The sequence below is a fragment of the Nannospalax galili genome, unplaced genomic scaffold, assembly GCF_000622305.1.
Source record: "Nannospalax galili isolate Female #2095 unplaced genomic scaffold, S.galili_v1.0 scaffold296, whole genome shotgun sequence".
In the NCBI taxonomy this organism is placed as follows: Eukaryota; Metazoa; Chordata; class Mammalia; order Rodentia; family Spalacidae; genus Nannospalax; species Nannospalax galili.
In genome coordinates this window covers 4,023,533-4,044,399 of record NW_008340113.1, presented here as the reverse complement: position 1 = coordinate 4,044,399, position 20,867 = coordinate 4,023,533, and positions in this window count along the sequence as shown.

The window sequence follows — 20,867 nt, the reverse complement described above, 5'->3', positions numbered from 1 at the left end:
AACATGCCTATGTTTTTGTGATGTATCCCTTAAAAGGAGATAGAAGCACGATTGGAGGCCTGAATGTGAAGCGTGGAAGAGCGATGAGGAAAGCATTGTTTCCTTAAAAAAGCTTCCTGCAGTATTATCCCGGAAAGGGAAAGGGCAGAAATATGAAGCCAAGGAACGTAAAAGAAATAAAATGACTTTTGTGGTAATGACCTGAGAGTGGAATTAGAATCAGGAGTAGTCCTTTCCCACAAGGACTTGGGAGCAAATGAAATCATAAATACTCACTGCTCCTAGAAAAGCTCTGGTATCAGTAATCAAGGGAGGGTAGAGGCGGTGCGTCAGGGCGTGGGTGTTCAGAGCCGAGGGAAGGGAGGAGAACAAAGGACAGAGGGTATTTTTAGAGCTGTCACCTGAAATTTACCTGCTTCTGCTTCAGTGCTGCGGGGCCACTGTACTGGTCTCATAGAAATCTCTCAAAGCAGGAGCAGCCATATTTTAAAATAATGGGAATATAGAAAGTGACTTTAATCAAGGGCTCCTTAGTTCAAGTGCTCAGAGGAAAAGTCCAGAAAAAGAGTGAGAATAAAATATTGTTCATTATGTAACTTTTCCCAAACCAGGATAAATTGACCATGTAATCACGTTTCTTAAACTCACAGCAAAGCAGCAGGGGCTTGACACAGCCAGTCGGTCAAAAGAAAGAAAGAAAGAAAGAAAGAAAGAAAGAAGGAAAGAAAGAAAGGAAAAAAGACAGTGTTAGGCCTGTTCAGAATATACTTGTAGCACATTATTCAACTGGTAACAGTACAGTGGCTGTCACTTAGGGATCCAAAGAGCTACAGTAAAGACACTTCCTTGGGTGACAGATAATAGAACAGAAATGAATATATCTACCTCAGTATCATACCCACTGGCCTCAGGACTTATTGATAGGTGCTAACCTTCATAAGCTTAGCAATGAATATAGACTAATTAGCTTAAGAAGCAGGTGTTCTGTTGGTCAACACTCTGTTATTTCAACATTATTAGTTCATTTTCCAATACAACAACTAAATACCTGAGATTGAATAACTTACAAAGAAAAATGATTTACTTAGGTTGTAATTTGGAAGCCAAAGGTAATAATGTCCAAACACAAGCCAATGATGACTCCTGTGAGGGCTTCTCTGAACTGTGTCACCACATGGGAGATGGCATGGAAATAGTAGAGTCATATGTAAAGAAGAGATCACATTACCAGAGAGGAAGTCAACAATTTGTTCTTACAAAATCTTCCTCACAGGGTAATCCAATCCTTGTAATTGTAATCCAATCCTTGTAATCCAATGAACTCTCAACTATGCCTCACCCCAAAAACATCCCATGGCTTCTTTTGGGATCTATGCTTCCAATACATGATTTTTGGGGATATGTACCAAACATAGCACATACCAACACTGAAGGAACTGTATATCCAAACATAGCACATATCAATCAGTAGTGAAGGGGACATATACCATATCTAAACATAGCACATACCAACAGTGAAGGGGACACATACCATACCCAATCCTAGCAGATACAACAGTGAATTTTGAGGATCTTGACTGTGAATATTTCTGAAAGTGCTTGGCATTGTTCTCTATTAGTCAACAAAGTTTCTTTTACTACCATGACATCTACACTGACACCCCCAAAGCCACACTGCCATTCCTTAACCACCAACCACAAAAACAAAAAATGCTAGTTGTAGAAAATTTAAAAATTTCTTAGATAAAATAAAGGACACAAAAGTTTGAGCATATTTGATGTGTACCCCAAAATATTAATGTTTTAACATTTAAAAATTATTCACAGGTGTGGTGGCACACAGCTTTAATTCCAGCACTCAGTAGGCAGAAGCAGGTGGCTCTCTATGATAGCCAGGCCAGCCTGGTCTATGTAGCAAGTCCCAGGCCAGTGAGGGCTATAGGGAGATAGTATATATAAAAATTTTTATTTTAATTTTATGTGTATGAGTATTTTGCCTGCGTGTATTTCAGTGCACTACATGCATGCAGTACCAAAAGAAGACAGTAGGGGGTGTCAATACTCTGTAAGAGCAGCCATTTTCTAACCACTGAGTCATATCTCCAGGCCCCTGTTTTGACATTTCTTAAGAGTTCACACTGACTACTTCCTAAGACTCTATTCAAGATATTTAATTTTAATGAAGTTTTCATCATCTAGGTACAATCCCAATTAACACATTTTAAAAAGAATTACATGCACATTTCTAATGTTTCAGACAGGCAAACAAGTTAAGAGAAAGGTTATTAAGAAAAATAAAGTTGGGAGGGAGTGAGGAGGTGGGGGATGGATTTGGGAGAAGTTTGGGGGAGGAATGGGGGTTGAATATGATTATGATAAAAATATATTGTCTGAAAGTCTCGAAGAAATAAAAATATGCTAAAAAGAAAAAGAATGAAAAAGTCAATAAACAGAACGACCAATAGCAGCCTCTTAATTGCTTAGATTAATTTTAATCATTACTAATTTTACAAAATGATTGAGAAATGTAATTCAAAGGGAAAAAAAACGTATGAACTTCAAGAGTTCTTGAAACGAGACATTTCCACACCAGGCTACCGTGGGTTGCTTCACCTCCTTTGACCTGTTCAGAAAGCCTGGGTGTAGCACATGTGGCACGGGGGGGCTCTCCACACCCATTGTCACAGTGGCTTTCGGGGTGTCCTGCACTAGAATCATCTTACATCAATATTTGTTTCACTGAGTTGAACTTTAGCTAATTTTTAGAACTATAGATGATCAGATAGCTCTGGTATGACAATTGGATTACTTTCTTTAGCACGATCAAAATATAATGAACTCAGGATACCACTGAAAATTTGGGAGGTGTTGCTGATAATTTTGATTTTAGGATAAAGTGTTTGAGTTAATAAGAAAACACGATTTTGATGAAGAGCCAGTTAAGATGAAGATAGATGAACAAACAATTGCTTCAGTGTCAGATGAAGGTGTGATCTATATTGTATTGTGCTGAATACTATGCCTTTTCTAGTAGATAAAACAGAGCAGTGAGGGAAGAAATTTATTTGCATTTACAGGAGTGTCAGCAGTAGGCTGTGGACCAGAGACACAATTCTGAGATGTCACCACCTGAGGAGTTCTGTTCAGAAGTCCTTCTCAGGAGAGAGCTCCCTGCAATTGTGGGAGGGGAAATGAGCTTCTCAAGAGATGTTGCATGTAGCTTTCCGTTCAATTTTGGCAGCTTCTGAGGCTGTCAGTGGGCTGCCGAGTAACTTAAATGAGATAGTGGGGAAGTTTCTGAGATGTTCTGGGAAGGTTTAGAGCTGACAAGATAAAATCCTACATCATAAGGATTTCGTGAAGGGGTTATGGCATATTTTTATTGTAAACAGTCTGTAGTCCTATTTTTAGATTCCTAGAAAATTGGTCTGGGATAAGATTCCATAAAACTATCCTCGAAGGTCAGTACACTTAGGCCTTGTGCAAGCTCATTTCTACGTTAGCATTCTTTTTGAAAGCGTCTCCCTATAAAGAGAATACTGTCTCTATATCAGCAATCTTCACAGAAAATGCTGTTAACTGTCTTGGAATTTTTGACTCTTATGTTGCAAAAGATTTTAAACAGACTAGAGTGAAGGCCTTTTCCATCCCATACTGCCCTTCTTTGTCCCTGCCTTGTATCCTGCCTCTAGATGATTTCAATAAAAGATAGATTTATTGTGATCATCCCTTGACTGTAAACATATTGGCGATTGCATTCCATGTTCCCCAAAGGAAACTGTCACCTCAGTCACAGCTTGAAATGACACTGACCAGCAGAATAAATGAGTGAGTCTACCCTTCAGTCATTCAACATACATTTATTGATCACTCCTCTAGGCACCAGAGATTTGGTAACAGTAAACAAAATTAACAAGATAAGAAGAAATAGAGCCATCGCCTTTCATGGGGACCATATCCTACCACGTCTGACAGACGTTGCTGTCAGCTGCCATTCGTTTTGTTAGGGGAAAAAGATCTGCAGAGAACAAAAATTTCAAATGTCAGCTATTCATTTTCAGAATAATATTTCCAACTCCCAATGGAGACAATAATTTAACTGCTCAGATTTCTGAGCCTCAGAAAGGGAGATTTTTTTTTTTTTTCTTTTTTTAAGTGTAGCTTCTGAGCTCTAGCTTTGGAGAGAGCATGGAAGCGTTGCTTTCCCCCTGAGCTCGACTTCACTGCTATGGGAGAAGGTGTAGAGAGAAAAATGAAGATAAGGACACGTGAAGGAGTTTCCCTTATGAAAGAAGACTGGCACCTCAGACACCTCGGTGTGAGTGTCCACAGAAGCTTCTGGCCGTTAGCCCGCTGCACACAGCAGAGCAGCAACAGGGAGACTTGTCTCCAACAGGGTGTGAGGTGGGGCCTGACACCTACCATGGCCCTCAGACTGTCACATGTGCTGTGGCCCCTACACCCACATTCTCTTACACGTCATTGCACACACATCAGGTCATACACACACTTTAAAATACAGGTAATCCTAGATATACTTCAGATTGGAAAGGACCAGTCCCTTTCACTGTTACCCAGGCCCCTGGGAGACAATACCGTGTTTTGACTTTTGAGGGATATTTTAAAGAATATTTTGCTTTGAGTCAGTTTCATTAATGTACAATAAAATGGGTGTATTTCAGTAAATTCTTCAGTGACTTTTTATCTATAAATACATTTGTGAAACAATTACCATTATAAAGGTAAAGAAGATTTCCCAAAACCTGCGGAATTCTGTCACGGTTCTGAAAAGTGTGCCCTGCACTGGGCACTGCATCATGTTTTGCTAGAAACTGAGAGGAGTCCCACCAGAGTCACCATGGGGTGCTGGGGAAACTGGGGTCCCTTCTTGTGGTTCTTTGTCATATTAATAAAATAATCTAAGAGTAGAGTCAAATGGAAGATTGAGGGCAATTTTATCAGAGTTTAAAAGATTAGAGTTAGGGGCTGGAGAGATGGCTCAGCAGTTAAGAACGTTGTTCTTGCAGAAGACCTGGGTTCTGATCCCAGCACCCACATGGCAGCTAACAATGTGCATAAACCAGTTCCAGGGCATCTGACAGCCTCTTCTGTCCTCTGTGGGCATTGCACAACACGGGTGCACTTACCTATAGGTAGGCAATACACACATACACATAAAAAAAAAAAAATGATTAGAGTTTTAAAAAGCCAGGGTAGACAATCTGTCTCAACAGCTGGAGGGAGGCAGAGAGTGGAGAAAAGAAGGGAAAGAAGTCTTTTGAATTAAGGTGGAGGCCAGGCACACAGTGGATAGCTGCAAGGTAGATGGGCAACCACAGAGTGGACCGCCAGCCACACAGTGGACTGTGCACAGGCAGCAGCGTGGTGGATGGGCAGTCACATGGTGGTGGAAAAACTTTAGGGAGAGAGAAAGGAAACTCCAAATATCAGAAAATGCATACTCAGGCTCTGGTCAGCGTTCAAGGGACAGAAAAGAAGGAAAAAAGAAATGGTAGGCCATTTTGAGCTATTGAGTCAGGACTCAGAGAGGCAGGTAGGCCCAACAGAACCTCAAGGTGGCTTGTAGGGAACCCTTTGAAGGAGGGGTAGGTGGACTTGCCTTCCTGAGAGATGGCCCCTTGACCATATGATTGACCTGCCCGTGTGGATTGACCCTTAAAGGAGGAGGCAATGACTGATGTCCACTAGAGGTCAATTCCACTTTTTTGGCTAGGAGAAAACCACTTTCCCTTAATTGGCTTTCAATATTACTGTAATTTTTTATTAATTTTGCCTCTTCAGGATTATGTATAAATTGCTTAATATAATAGATGCTCTTTTTGTTTTATATATATATATATTTATTTATTTATTAGAAGAAGCATTTCATTACAGCTTTAGCATACTCCCTCCATAACAGCTTCCAGAGCAAAGATACATCTCCTTCAAAAGTGGCTATAAAATTTTTAGGTCACTGTTGAATTAATACAGTTATACAATATTGAACTCAGTATAAACCCTATAAGACATAAAATTGAATGAGTTTTTAACCTTTAAAAAAGATCTCCATTTCATTTTAAAATACACTGTTTCTTACAGAAAGACTCATTGTTTTTGCTGATAACACTGAGATGTTGGCTCATGCATCTCTAATCTGTATGTATCTGATTATTACTAGTCATAGTCGGTTGCACTTGGATCCTTGGCATCTGTGTATGTCAACAAATTTTTAAAAATTAATTATATTTGAGGAGGAAGCATAAAAATTTACATCATGTTAATTAGTAGAGGTGATAAACATTACCATTGACATCTACTGGATGACTTTTTGTAGGTGTTCTTTTGCATAAGACTTGACTTGCTTAGCATGTGTTTTTCATGCTGAGATGTTTTCAATCCAGCTGAATATGTCCCTTTCAAAATTTCTTTGTTTTCAATGTTATGGTAGTAAGAGACGGGGCCTTTAAAAGGTGATTAGGCCATGAGAATTATGGGATTCAGGCTTTACTAAAAAGAGACTGCAGACAGCATTTGACACGTTGGCTCATTTTTCTCTTCAGCATAGGCCTACTTTTAAATAGATGCAGTTCAAGTAGTGCAAGCTTCCCTTTTGCCTTCCTGGACTGCGTTCTCTTCTTTCTCCCTTCTCCCCTCCCGTGCCCTCCCCTCTCCTCCCTCTCTCTCTGTCCCTCCGTCCTTCTGTCCTTTCCTCTCTTCCTTCTTCTCCCCTCTTTCTGGTCCCTTTGTGTATTTCTGTCTCTCTCTGTCTTTTGATCTGTCTATCTTTCTGCTTCTGTCTCTCTTTGTTTCTGTCTCTGTTTTTCTCTATCTTCAACTTTTTAAAATCTTTTTTGTTTATTATATGTGTATAAATGTATTGCCTGCACGGATGTAAGTGCACCCGTGTCGTGCAATGCCTGCTGAGATCAGAAGACGGCACTGGGTTCCCCTGGAACTGGAGTTGTGGACAGTTGTTAGTTGCCATGTAGGTGTAGGTGCTAGGAACTGAACCCAAGTCCTCTGCAAGAGACCAGAACTCTTAATCCCTGAACCATCTCTCCAGCCCTTCTCTTTAACTTCTTTAATCTACCACATTGCAGAACATCAGAGCAATGTGAAGGGCCTGGTAGAGTACACGTGTTGTGGAGAGCTCAGAATTTACCTGTGCTCACCTTTTAGGGTTTTGGGATAAATTCCCTGGATGCTGAACCATACTACCTTGGCACATGGATAAGTTTTGTAGCAATTGTTCTCAAAAGAATTTTCCTGACAAAGACACAGGAATGCAATTAATTATTGCTTTATCAAACAACTACTTCAACACATAAGAGATTCCAATGTTGTTTCAGACCATAACACTTCCTGCTGTTTACCACTCTATACCTTACTAATGGTCTGTTTTCTACAGTTTGTTAATTTCATGGCCAAATAATACTGTAATTTATGGCGTGTTTTAATGTGGAGGGCTGAGACTCCATAAATTCAGTGCGCTTTCGCCCCCTTTGGAATGTTAAATAGAAATCAGGCAAAATGACAAATTTTTTCAAATGCATTTGATAGCAAAACATCTATTAGGAATGACTGGCAATATTTCTTCTTTCAGGAATAGCAACTTTTTAAACCATTAAACCATTGAATTTGGAGTTATGTAACATGGAACTTAATTCAAAAATAAGTTCAAACTCAAGATGGCTACCTGTGGTTTATGCAGGTGACTAGCGGCCTCATCTTTGTTAATTTCATTTGTATGACTCAGCCTTTTAGCAACTCTTCCCCTTCTCCCATGATTCATGAAACTAGATAATTAGATTCTTTTTTTTTTTAAGATATTTATTTTTGCTATGCTGAGAGTCAAACCCAGGCCCCTATGCATGCTAAGCAAGTGCTTTAACCATTGACCTACCCTCCCAACCCTGATCATTAGATTCTTAAAATAAGTAATCTTGTATTTCTGAAAATATAACTATAAAATTGTCTAGTGTAACTAGGGTTCTAATTCTTTCAAAATTAAAGCAAGCAAACAAAATATTATCAAAGCTCAGAATATTTCAGAATCTAAAGTTCAGGCCACAGCAGATTGGGAGATCTGGAATTTAGCCTCTAACTTGAGACTCCAGACAAACCTTAGGTCAAGTGAATCCTGGGACCCTGCAATACACAGGGAAGGGCACCACACCCCCAGGAAATGCCACCGCATGCAGGAATATGGACAAGCCTCTTCCAGTCCAAGAAAGAAGCTCAGTTGCCTAGTTCTGATTTCAAATTTATTGCACATACTTTTAGGAATTCTTTCTATAATCTAGATAGCAATTACTTATTGGATATGTAGTTTACAAGGTTATGGATTTAGTTCAGTTTTGGAGTTCTTTCCTAGCACACATGAGGCCCTAGACTCAGTCCCAGTACTGCAGATACGTGTGTCTATGTGTCTGTTAGTGTATGTGTATGTGTGCTTGTGTATATGTATCTATGTCTGCTGCATGTATGGTTTACAAGTATTCTTTTTTTCCTAGATAGTCTTGTGATTTTATTTTTCATGAAGTGAAATTTGTGTTCTTTTACTGCTTTTGTAATTGGTTATTAACAAGAAATTATTGCAAAATTCATTGTTGGTTTTTCCCCATGTTTTCCTCCAAGAATTTTGTAGTTTCAATCCCTATATTTAGAGCTTTCATCAAGTTTGAGTTAATTTTTATACTTGATATTGTTAAATTACTCAGTGTAATTCTTTTTATGTGGATATCTATTTTCTCAGCAGTGTTTGTGAACACAAATGTCCTCTCCCCACTGAATGACTTCACACTCTGTTGAGCCTCATTTAACCTCCAGTATTCCAGTTTGTATTCCAGGCAATACCTGTAGTTGGGTAAGTTCATGAAAACAGAGGCTGCTGATTCCGGAAGTGCATGGTTGAATGGCTGAATATATAGGGTGTTTTTTTGGAAGGCAGAATTCTGAGCTGGCACAGGGCAAGAGACAAGGAGTGTGTGTGTGTGTGTGTGTGTGTGTGTGTGTGTGTGTGTGTGTATGTGTGTGTAATGTGAAAGTGTGGATATTTGTGTGTATATTTATGTCTGTGTATATATGTGTGGGTATGTTTCGGTATGTATGTGTGTGTGTGCATGCACACGCCCCTAAACACCACAATTGGATCAAGTTTCTAGCCTGCTAATTCCTCACAATGGACATAAAATTTAAGCTTAGGAAGCATCAAGGACACTCAAACTTTACCCAAACTATGGCACGGGATGATGGAATGACCAGATGGGAGAGCTTTGCATTGCTTCGCTTGCCTTCCTTCTCTTCCTTCCTTCCTTCCTTCCTTCCTTCCTTCCTTCCTTCCTCCCTCCCTCCCTCCCTCCCTCCCTCCCACACATGCATGCACTTGTATGCATACACATACACACGTGCACAAATTTTATTCAGTGGCAAAAATATCATACCTGGGCATAATCTTATAACAATGTAACAGTAGCAATTAGATTATACTATGTTGAGGCAAAACAACAATGATCCCAAAATCATAGTGGTTTATAACAATAAAAATCTTTCGCTTCCTCCCTCCCTCTCTCCCTCCCTCCTTCCTTCTTCCCTCCCTGCCTCCTTCCCTCTCTCCCTCCTTTGCCCATGTCACATGTCCCTTCCTTCCTTCTTCCCTCTCTCCTCTCCCCCTCCTTCCTCCCTCCCTCCCTCCCTCCCTCCCTTCCTTCTTTTTTGCATTGTTCAGATCTGTAACCAGTAGCACACTGTTTTGTTTATTGTAAGATGTTTTTGTGTGATGCTGAGAGTCAAACCCAGATTCTTACGAATACTAAGCATGCAGTCTACACCTGAGCCAGTTTGCCCTGCACTACAGGAAGTGTGCGCTCCCCTTCACCTCTGACAGTCTTTTTCTCTATTGCTTGGAACCTACAGGGATCGCTTGAGGTGTCATAAAAATTTTAGGATTTTTTTTTTTCTGTTTAAAAAGGTCACTGAGATTTTGATAGAAATTATATTGAATGTATAGATCACTTTAGGTTGCACTGACATCTTACTGAGAATTCATTTTGTCAATATTACTGTAATTACCCTGTTTTTCTCTGATTGCTGTTCCACTACCTTTTTACATCCTTTCTCTTTTGATGTCTCTGTGTCCTTGAAGGTGAGGTGGATCTACTTTAAACAGTGTAGAGTGGCATGATGCATTCTGCCAATCTCAGTTTTTTAATTGGAAGTTTAATCCACCTACGTTTAAAGTGAGTACCAATCAAGTGGTGTTTTTGTCATTTTGTTCTTTAGATTTATGCTTTACAGCATTATATCTGTTGTTCCTATATCGCTGTCATCTTTGTTTAGATGGTATTCATACAGTGAACTGTCTTAATTACCTTCCATTGCTTTTCTGTTGCTTATATTCTATAACTATTTTTAAATAGTTACTATTAGGATTCTATATAACATTCCAAAATTATAACACTTTAATTTGGGTTTTATACCAACTTAATTTCCTTATTGTACAAAACTCTGTCACCCAATCCTTTCCATTATTGGTATAAACACACACTACACACACACACACACACACACACACACACACACACACACCCTAAGATAAAAATCTAATGATTGTTTTTTAATGTGTTTGTCTGTTGTATTCTATCAAAAATAAAATGTCCAGTTACAAATCAATATTTCAATAACACAACCTTTAGATTAATTATTTTTATTTTGTAGATTCCAGCTGGCCTGGAACTCTCTATATAGTACAGGCTGGCCTTAGTCTCACAGAGATCCACCTGCTCCTACCTCCCAAGTGCTGGGAGTAAAGCATGCACCAACATGCCTGGCTTAGGCTAATAATTTTAGAAAGTTTTCTTTTGCGTGTATGTCAATTCATATATGTGCACATGTGTGCGTATACATGGAGGCCTAAGATCGACCTCATGTATCATTCATTCCTTAGGCATTGTCCGCCTTATCTTTTTGACTGAGTCTCTCACTGGCTTGGGTTCACTGATTAATCTAGACTGGTCATAAGCAGACCCTAGGAATCATCTGTTGTCTTCATCTCCTCAGCACATCAATTAGAAAAGAAATCTACACTTGTCTTTTTTCTTTTTTTATGTGGATTCAGGAGATCAAGCTAAGGTCCTCATGCTTGTATAGCAAACACTTTATTGACTTAGTTATTTCCCTGACTCTAGACTAATAATTTGTAGTGTATTAATTTCCTGAATCTTGTAGAAAATAAAACATGTAGTGAAAAATCATGCGTATAACAATAATTTTTATTTAATTTTATTTATTATTTTTGTGTGTCTATGAGTGAATTGCCTGTGTGCATGTAAGTGCACCTCTGTTGTGCAGTACCCACAGGGATCAGAAGTGGGCATCAAATTTCTTGGAACTGGAGATGAGGATGGTTGTCGGCTGCCGTGTGGGTACTGGGAACCAATCTTGGGTGCTCTTAACCTGTGAGCCATATCCCTAGCCTCATAACAGTAATTTTAATGAATGTTTATGCATTTACCTTCATGAGATCTTTATTTTTTCATATAGCTACAGGTTATTGCCCAGTCTCCCTACATTTCAACATATAAGACTCTATTTCTCAAAGAGCAGATCTTTTATCAGATTTTATCTAGAATTATCTTATTTTTTCTTTATTCTGTATGCATCTATGTGTGTGTATATTCACATTTGTGTGTATGCACATGTATGTGGGTATGAGTGCATGTATGTGTGGAGGTGAGAGGTTAACTTTAGGTGTTATTCCTCAGGATAGCTATCTACTATGATATCGGAGATAAGGTTTCTTACTGGAACCTGGGGCTTCACAATTAAGTTCAGCTGATTATCCAGCAAGAAGCAGGGATCTGTCTGCCTCTACCTCCCGAGTGCTGGTATTAAAATCATACAACACTGTGCTGACTTTTTACCTTGGTTCCAGGGATCAGTCTCTGTTCCTTATCCTTGTGTGGCAAGCACTTTATGGTCTTAGGTATTTCCCCAATCCTCTCTTTAGTGTTTGAAGGATATTTTTGCTGAATAAATCATTCACTGCTGACATTTTCTCCTTTAGCATTTTTAATAGTTCCACTCCTAGCATATAAGCAGTGTAGCTCCTAGTGAGACATCTTCAGGTCATCTCACTGCTCATGTGCAGGGTCAGCACTTCTGCCTTCCGGCTTTCAGAGTCTCTGTCTTTCAACAGTTTGGTCATAGTGTATCTTGATATCTTGGTAGACATATATCTCTTGGAGTTTATGTTACTAGAAGCTTGCTGGGGTTTTTTATTTTTCACATTTTTGGTCTGCTTTTATTTTTGATTGGAATCATATCATATGAAGGGAAACTTCCAAAGTATCCTTTACTCTTTCAACATCTTGGCGTTTGCCTCGTTGCATAGAAGGAAAGAGAAACTAAGTGAGCAGTGCTGGAACTCAGTGTTTCCATACCGTGCGAAGGCAGGGAGGTCCTGATTAGTAGGAGAGTCAAACATGGTTATATACAAATGGAAGCCCAGCAGCACACGCAAGTCACTGGCTGGTCCTTTGGCATCTGCGGGCAAGCACCTGTTCAAAGCATCTCTTCCTCAGTGGTGTGGGCCTTAGGTCTCTCTATAACTTTTATTAGCAAATATCTTCTATTGCAGAACAGACTGAAGTGGGACGCACCCAACACTGATGCATTTCCTCCATAAGTCACCAATGAGGAAATAACTTAATTTTAGTACATTTATTCTTGATTCTTAATAAAACACTTTACAACATTCTGCACATTTCAAGCCACTCAGAACTGCACTCCATTTCTATGAATGTGATTGCTGGGATGAGGTGCAAGGTGTAGCTGCGCAAAGATATACAAGGTGTACAGTCACTGTAGGTACAAGCTGTGCAAAGCAGTCTAGAACACTAATTCAGGGCGAGGCTCAGAGTCTTTTAACTACACCCATGTTTTATCAGGCTGGAGAAGTTTTTGGTCTTCATTTCTGTAGGTAGTCTCCTTCTCCCTTTCCGTCTGCTCCTGGTGTTAACAGTGTCTATGTTGGTCTGTTTGATGGTGTTCCACAAGTCCCCTGGCTTTGCTGACTTGACTGCACACTTTTTCCTTCTGCACCTCAAACTTGGCTATTTTAATTGTCCCGTCTTCAAGGTCAGTAGGTGAAATGTCCAAATTAAATCTTGCAAGTGAATCCTTTTGTTACAGCAATTGTACTTTCCAGATGTATTGGGCGGGGAACAGGGTGATTTGGGGGGAGCTTTCCATCTCCTTTATGAATATATCTCTCTCGTTGCTACATTGCATAGTTGACTTCCTCCACATCTTCCTTCAGTGCTTTCTGCATCTTTAAAACAATTAAAGCTTTGCCTAAAAGGTCTGCCATCTGGTCTTTCTCTGGCATGGTTTCCACTTGATTTTTATTTTTACCTTTTCTGCTTCCTTGTATACTTGTTATTTATGATTTTTTTATTGAAAACTTGACAACTGAATTTAGTAAAATGGAGACTGTGATCATCTGATTCTCCACTTTCTCCAGAGATTGCTATATTGTGTTTATTTAGCAGATTTGACGTGATCTTGAGTTTTTGTAGACTGTTTTTTTTGCAAGGGATCTGAGGTGTAGGCTGAAGGTCGCTGGTGTTCACACCACAACTTCCACCACCAGCTGGTGTTCAGACTCCAACTCCATGCATATCACAGTATCTATTGCTCATTCAGTTCAATGTTTAAAAATTGAGGCAAAATTTAGAACTTATGTTCATAAACATCTAGAACATCAAAGAAATAATTCTTTTACTTCTGGTATATGGTTTCAGGCACAAATTCAGAATCTTTGAATCTCTTTTGTGTTTCAGTGCTGAGTACTGAACACAGGGTCTTCATATACACTGGGTTAGCAATCTACTAGGGAGCTACAACCCCAGACCCTCAAAGTCTTTGATAACAGGGTATTTTAAAACAAATTTAACACATACATATTCATTTTTCTTTATTTGCTTTTCCAAAAATGATTGCCTCTTAATTTTGGTTGATTGCATAGATATGTATGCAATAGAGATTTCAATTTTTCTCATACTTTAAAATTGTATCTAAATGACTGATGGATATTGTGATGGGCATGAAGGCTGTGATACAAACACTTCATCATTTCAAAGAGCATACAGCTTACCAGGAAACACAGAAACATGCTGGATAATCCTGGCAAATGCATTTGTTTACAGTGAAGGAGTCAAATGGATAAAGTGTTATGAAAGCTTTGAACACCAGGTTCAAAAATAGATATGCAGTTTTTAGAGATTACATTTTGAAAGCTGACATGAAATATTTCCCCAGCAATATGTAGAAAACAACATACTATAAAAAGCGGTTCCTTTACTTAGGCATTTTGACATTCTTGGCAATCTCATAATGAAATTAAATCTGCAAGGAGGTTCTCTTCCTGTCTAGAAATGGCTGTCTTTGTCCACAGTATTTTCCAAAATCATAAAGGTTATAGTTACTGAGGGTAAGGAACTCCAATGTCATAAAAGTTTCAAAAAGCAAAGAATATTTTAAAAATGAAAATTTCTGGAATGGGGATGTAGCTCAATGGTACTTGAATGTTGTAGTCAAGGTCTGGATTCAATTCCTAATATCAAAAGTTAACCAACAATACAAAAATCCAAAACTCAAAAGGCAAAAATATGGATTGAATTAATGAATGACAGAATTATACAGCAGAAAGTATCCTGAAAAGACTCATCTAGGCCTAGACCCTAACTGTGGTAGTCACTAGACACATGAGGTTATTAATATTTAAATAAATTTAAAAATAAAAGTTAAAACTCTTTTTCCGTAGCCACATCTACCTCATTTCAAGTACTCATTAGCTCCGCATGGCTAGTGGATACCATGTTGGACAGTGTACATAAAGACAACGTTTACTCATACAGAACGATCTACTGGAAAGCGCTAGGTGGACTCAGGTATCTATTTTCAGTGTGGGACACAGGTTCAGAGACAAAGTTTCTCCCAAGGTCACAGCGTAGAAACAGTATGTCAGTGTGATGCAAAGGAAAGAGAAGTGGAGGGACGAGAGGATCCCTGTAGCTTCCAGAGTTGTCCAGGCTCATGCTCTGACCTGACTTCAGACACTTGCTATTTCACACAGTCTGCCAGACGTGAAGCACACCCATTTTCGTGCTTCTAAATTATGTTAATCTGTTTTGTTAACAAGACACAGCTCTAAAATGGGATCTCTCACCAAAGACAAGAAATCTTGTGGGAGTTCTGGTTATGTTTTGAAAGGTTGATTTTTAAACACACCATACCCATCAGCCTGGTTTTAAAAGGGACTCCTTCCATTATATAATCAAAATGTGAAATCTTTTCTCATTTGGAAAGTCAAAGGCATTCCCTGCATTTTTATTATCTTGTTGAAATCCAAATATGATTTTTCCATTCCTTCCCTTCTTTTGATCAGTGTGATCAGCTGTTGCCAGGAAGGGAAGACTTAGGTTTATCAATCAAAGCTTGCTGTAAGGCTTTGAAATAACTGAGCCCCCAAGAGAAACAATTCTAATGGCTTCTTTTGTTGTTTCCATTTCTTCATAAAAAGCCATTTCACTATGTTTGGTTCTATAGCAGAGGTCCCACGAAGCACCTCATCTGTGCAGAAAACCTGAGAATCAGTGGGTAAATAAGAACAAGGAGAGACCACAAGGAGGATGGAGGGTATGGGCTTTTAGATACTGGTGGAAATGAAAGAATAGGTAACTTAAGAATGGAGCCTTGTGAGAAACTGAGGCGGGCCAGACTTTTCACCTATGATCTCAAGAATTGCATCTAGTTTTTAAGTATATCAGTACAGTTAGAGTGTTTGGAGAACCCATTTAGAACCAAAAGGAGTGGGAGAAGATGCAGACAGAAGAAAATGGTCATTAAAGGTGCAATGGTCACAAGATTTAAGTTCTGAAGGCCACTGGTTAGGTCTGTCAGAGCATTTCCTTCTGGTCCTGCTTATTTCTGTTGAGTAGCTTGTGGATCCACAGGCTCCTCCAGAAACATCCTGATTCTACTTTGCATTATAGTGACTGGTTGACTAAGTAAAGAAATGATCCCATGCACAGAATGCTTTAGGACCACAGTGACTTTTAATTAAGATCTGGAAGTGTGGGCCAGCCTTGTCCCGTAACACAAAACATAGATAATTCCCTTTATTTTCACTTCATCTCTTCCTCCCTCTGTCTGTGTTCTCTCTGTCATACTTTCCCTTTGCTGAATTATGCACAGGAAATCCAAGGTTTCCATTTTACAGTCCAGGTACCAAGTGAAGGGGCTCAGCATCTGCATCAAGCACCTTTTTTTCCCCAGCAACATAAATCATCCTCCAGAGGGATTACTGTGCCCGCTCCTAGGGATACCTTGTCTCTCTGTCCCTTTAGACATCTAAAGATGTTTCTTGGTGGCTCCTGCTCGACCCTTAACATTCCTATGCTTTTGGTGTTCTTCAGCAGAAGACATTACTTTTGCCTTCGCTGGTCCTGGCTTCTACAATTCTCAGTTTACCATCTCTCAGCCCTGTTTGAGACAATAGTCACTGCTAGCTGGTCTAACTGAATGCTGCTGTTCCCTGGAGACTCCAGAGGGAGCATGGCCTTGCTGATACCCAGACCAGTCCAATGGTGCTGATTTCAGAGTTGCAGTTTCCAGAGACTTGAGATAATAAATATTTTACTATTGCAACCCCTCTAAGCTTGGTCATTTATTATGTAAGGCAAGAAATAAGCACCATTTAGTTACTTCTTCATATACAATAAATGATTCTAAAGTTGAGTGGCTTAAAGCAGTATTTTGTGATTACTTACAGTTAGGAAAAGTGCTCTGACTCATGCAGTCTGCAGTGGCTATGAAACATCTGCTGGCGACCTGAAGACTCAGTGTCCAAGTTGACCTCCTTACATGTTGTGAGGTACTGGCCTATCTGATGAAAGTTCAGTTGGAGGTATGGAATGTGAAGTCTAGGTGGCTTTGCCTTTTGGCTTAGACTTCTCACAGGATTAAGGATGCGTTTGAGGGAAAGTACTCTGAAATATTAAGATGTAAATGTGAAGAAATTTCCTAGACTTGGGGCCAGACTATCACATCATCTACCTTCCACTCATCAAGAAAGTCCTTAATCCTAGCCCAGCTTCAAAGGGTAGGTGAGGATTAGACTCCATCTCTTCATGGGATGGATAGTGATGAATACAGGGGGCACAGAATTGATGCTGGTCCACTTTTTAGACCATCTTGCTCTATCAGTTAAATTTGCCAATCTTCTTCCTGGATAGGACCATGTGTTAGCATTTTATATATTTATGTTTTTTAGAAACAATGTTGCAATATTTATTTTTAACAATTTTATTGTATGGATGTATTCTATTAATTTAATGAAAGTTGAAATAGTACATCAAGTAAAAATCTCTTCTAGAGCCCAGTTACTCTGTTCCAGTTGTACACTTGTTTTGTTCTTTGCTGTCAACCAAGTTATTGTTTAACTGTAATGACCATTTTCCCAAGATTTCTATGACTAGACTTGCCTGAGAACAGGGCCTCACCAAATCCTCAGTCTGTTCTTGTGTCAGATGATCTCATATTTACCTTCAGTTTTCTAAAAAGAGAAAAGTGCATAAGTCATGTAAACCCAGTTTAATAAATTTTCAGAAGGATCAATTTAGATAAGTATATCCAGATGACAGCATTTCACTGATCTGTTTGCCTACTGCTGCATCCAAATGTCACTATCTTTTTTATTGATTTTTTTGTGATTTTCATGCAATGTAGCTTAATGGTATTTAGATGCCCTCCCTTATTCAAACACCTCCACAAACTACCCCCTGCCCCTTCCCACCCAGTTGAGTGTACCCTTTATATATATATATATATGCACTTCCATTTATTAGCATGACTTTAATTTTATCTTACTGAGATATTACTCATGTATTTACACGTGAATTCACTTATATGTATCATATCATTTGGGGTTCTTTTATAACTAGTATCTGTAATTATTTTTATTTCTATTTGTTTCATGTATAGAAAACTACAATTAATATTTTGCCATTTTGACTATTCTACAAACTTGCAAAAATATCATATAAAATCTGTTAATCTGTGCTGTAATTTTGCTTTACTTCTCTTTCATTCTCATTGCCCTGTCTACGTGTCCAACATAATTGTAGGTATCATAGTGACTATCATTTATTGATTTGTAAATTGTAGCACATTTTTTATTATTTTAATTATAATTTTGTGTTGTAGACTATAGATATTCTTTATTAAAGGAAGCAAGTTTTCTTGTCTAGTTTTATGAAATATTTGAATAATGCTTTCATGTTGAATAATTGCAAATCTGTTTTCTGTGTTTTGCCAAAGAAAAGTAGAGAATGAACTCCTTGATATTGGTCTAGACTACGAGTTTCTGGATGATATGCACAAAAGCTCAGTTCAACAAAAAAAAATAGAACTTCATAAACAAGACTACAAATTAAAAATATCTCTGCAGCATGGAAGCAATGATTTGAAAAATATTAGTATCACATAGTTGATAAGTGGCAAATAATCAAAATTATAAAAACCTCCCAAAAATCAATAGCATAACAACAATGAAATATGAAAATGAGCCAAACCTGATAGTCATTCTTCCTCAGAAGGTATAAAAATGACCAACAAGGCATTTGAAAATTTGCTCACCATAGCTAATCATCATAAAAATGTAGATCAAACCACAATGGGTGATTACCTCATAACTGTTGGAATGGCAGTTATCAAAAAGATAAATCACAAGTTTGGAGAGAATATGGTGCAAAAAAACCCCTTTAATTTCATTGGTGGGGATATGTAAATTAATACAAGTATTACATAAAACCTTATCTAAGTTACTCAATAAGTTAAAAATGCAGTTACATTATGACCTAGGCATCTCTAGATTTCACTTCTATATCCATGAACTCATAGGTTGGATTCCCCCCAAAAGTTGAATACCTAAAGGTAAAGTAGGGCAGAAATGACCAGGGGTGGGTCAGAGTATACTCTTGAAGTTGAAGGATGAATATTTCTAGAGCTCTGTTGTAAAGCATGAAGATTCTAAGAGAATATTCTATGGGAATATCCTAAGAGAATGAACTTTAGATGTTTCTATCACAAGACAAAAATGACAACTGTAAAGTGATGAGGTTACTCACTGCAATGATCATTTTTTCACTATTTTCGAGTATATCTGTCCTACTTAGCTTTAACTGTCAATGTGTTACAGCCTAGCATCAGCTGGGAATACAGCCTGGATTGAGGAATTTCCTGTAGGCAAGTCTGTTGAGAATTACCTTGATTATTAATTGATGCAGGAAGACCCAGCCCATTTTGACAGTACCATCTCTAGGTAGGTGGCCTTGTGTTGTGCAAGAAAGCTGACTAAGCATGAGCCAGAGAGCTAGCTTGCCAACAGAATGCCTCCATGGTTTCTGCTGTATTTCCTTCGCTGTGAGAGAGCTCCCTGGCTGGAGGTAATGGTGCATACAATAGCAAGTGGTCTTGCCTTCTGGTTTATGTCTTGAGTTCCTGCCCTGACTTCACGTAATGATAGACTGTGATCTGGAAGTGTAAGTTGAAAATAAACCCCTTCCTTTGCTAAATTGCTTTGGATCAGAGTGTCTTATCACAGCAAACAGAAAAGATACTAGAACAAAAATTGGTGGTGCTGTGATGGACCTAGCCTGTGACATTTTATGCCTTTGGACTATTTTGTTAGAGAATAGGGAAGCATTTGAAATCTTGGGCTGGAAAAGCTGTTGAGTACTCAGCGCTTAAATGAGCTGCTGTTCTTGTGGAAACTTGTATGATGTGAATGCTGAAATTTGGATTGTAGAGGACTGGCCAATGAGGTTTCAGAGGGGAGTAATGATTTAGTTAAGTACTGTGCAAAGGGTCATTTGTGTGATATTTTGGATTAAGAATCTGTTTATGCTGGTCATCTGGGACTGAAAAACCAGCTGTGATTAACAAGTTTTCAGAACGATTGAGATCAAATCTGTGCTTCATTGGGACAGTTAGGGAAGGGTTCAGCACACTGGAATATTGGTCTAAGAGAAACAAGGTTACATTTAAACTGGCATCCACGTTTGGCACCGTGTAATAGTCATACACATGGTACTGATTTTGAAGACAAGTAAGCTGCAGAACTGAAGGTGTCATAGAGAGAAGCTGAGACTTGACATGGTATTGTAGTGTCAGAGTCCCTGTGCAGAGGCCAGAAGAGGCCATTGTTGAAGCTACATTCTGAGTTGCAGTGAAGGACCCAGGATACTGGAGATGCCAGGACTATAGGTTGTCCATGAAGGACAATGGCAGGTGTGGGCTGTAACTGGCCTGAATCTACCATACAAGCTACATACTGTGGATGGCAGAGCTAGAGAGGTGTGACTTTCCATGCCCTTTGGAGCCCAGTAAATCATAAGTGAGTCCCTGATGCCAAATATTTAGATACAGAATTTGAATTTTACTGTTGTATATTGTTTTTGCCAAGTGTGATTGTTTTGATGCACCTAAACTTCTGGAATAAGAAGTATTTGTTTTTTGATTTTACAGGAGCCTATATTTATGAGACTTTGAACTTTTTAAGAGACAGAGAAGTTTTAAAGTGTTAAAAATTGTAAAGGTGGTGGGACTTCTAGAAGTTGGACTGTGGGCATGGTGGTGAATACCTTTAATCCTAGAGCTCCAAAGGCAGAAACAGGCAGATCTCTGTGAGACAGAGGCCAGCTTGGTCCACATAATGAGTTCCAAGTCAACTAGGGCTACATGGAGACCCTGCCTCAAAAAAAAAAGAAAAAGAAAAAATAAAATTTGGAGTGTATTTTTTAAAA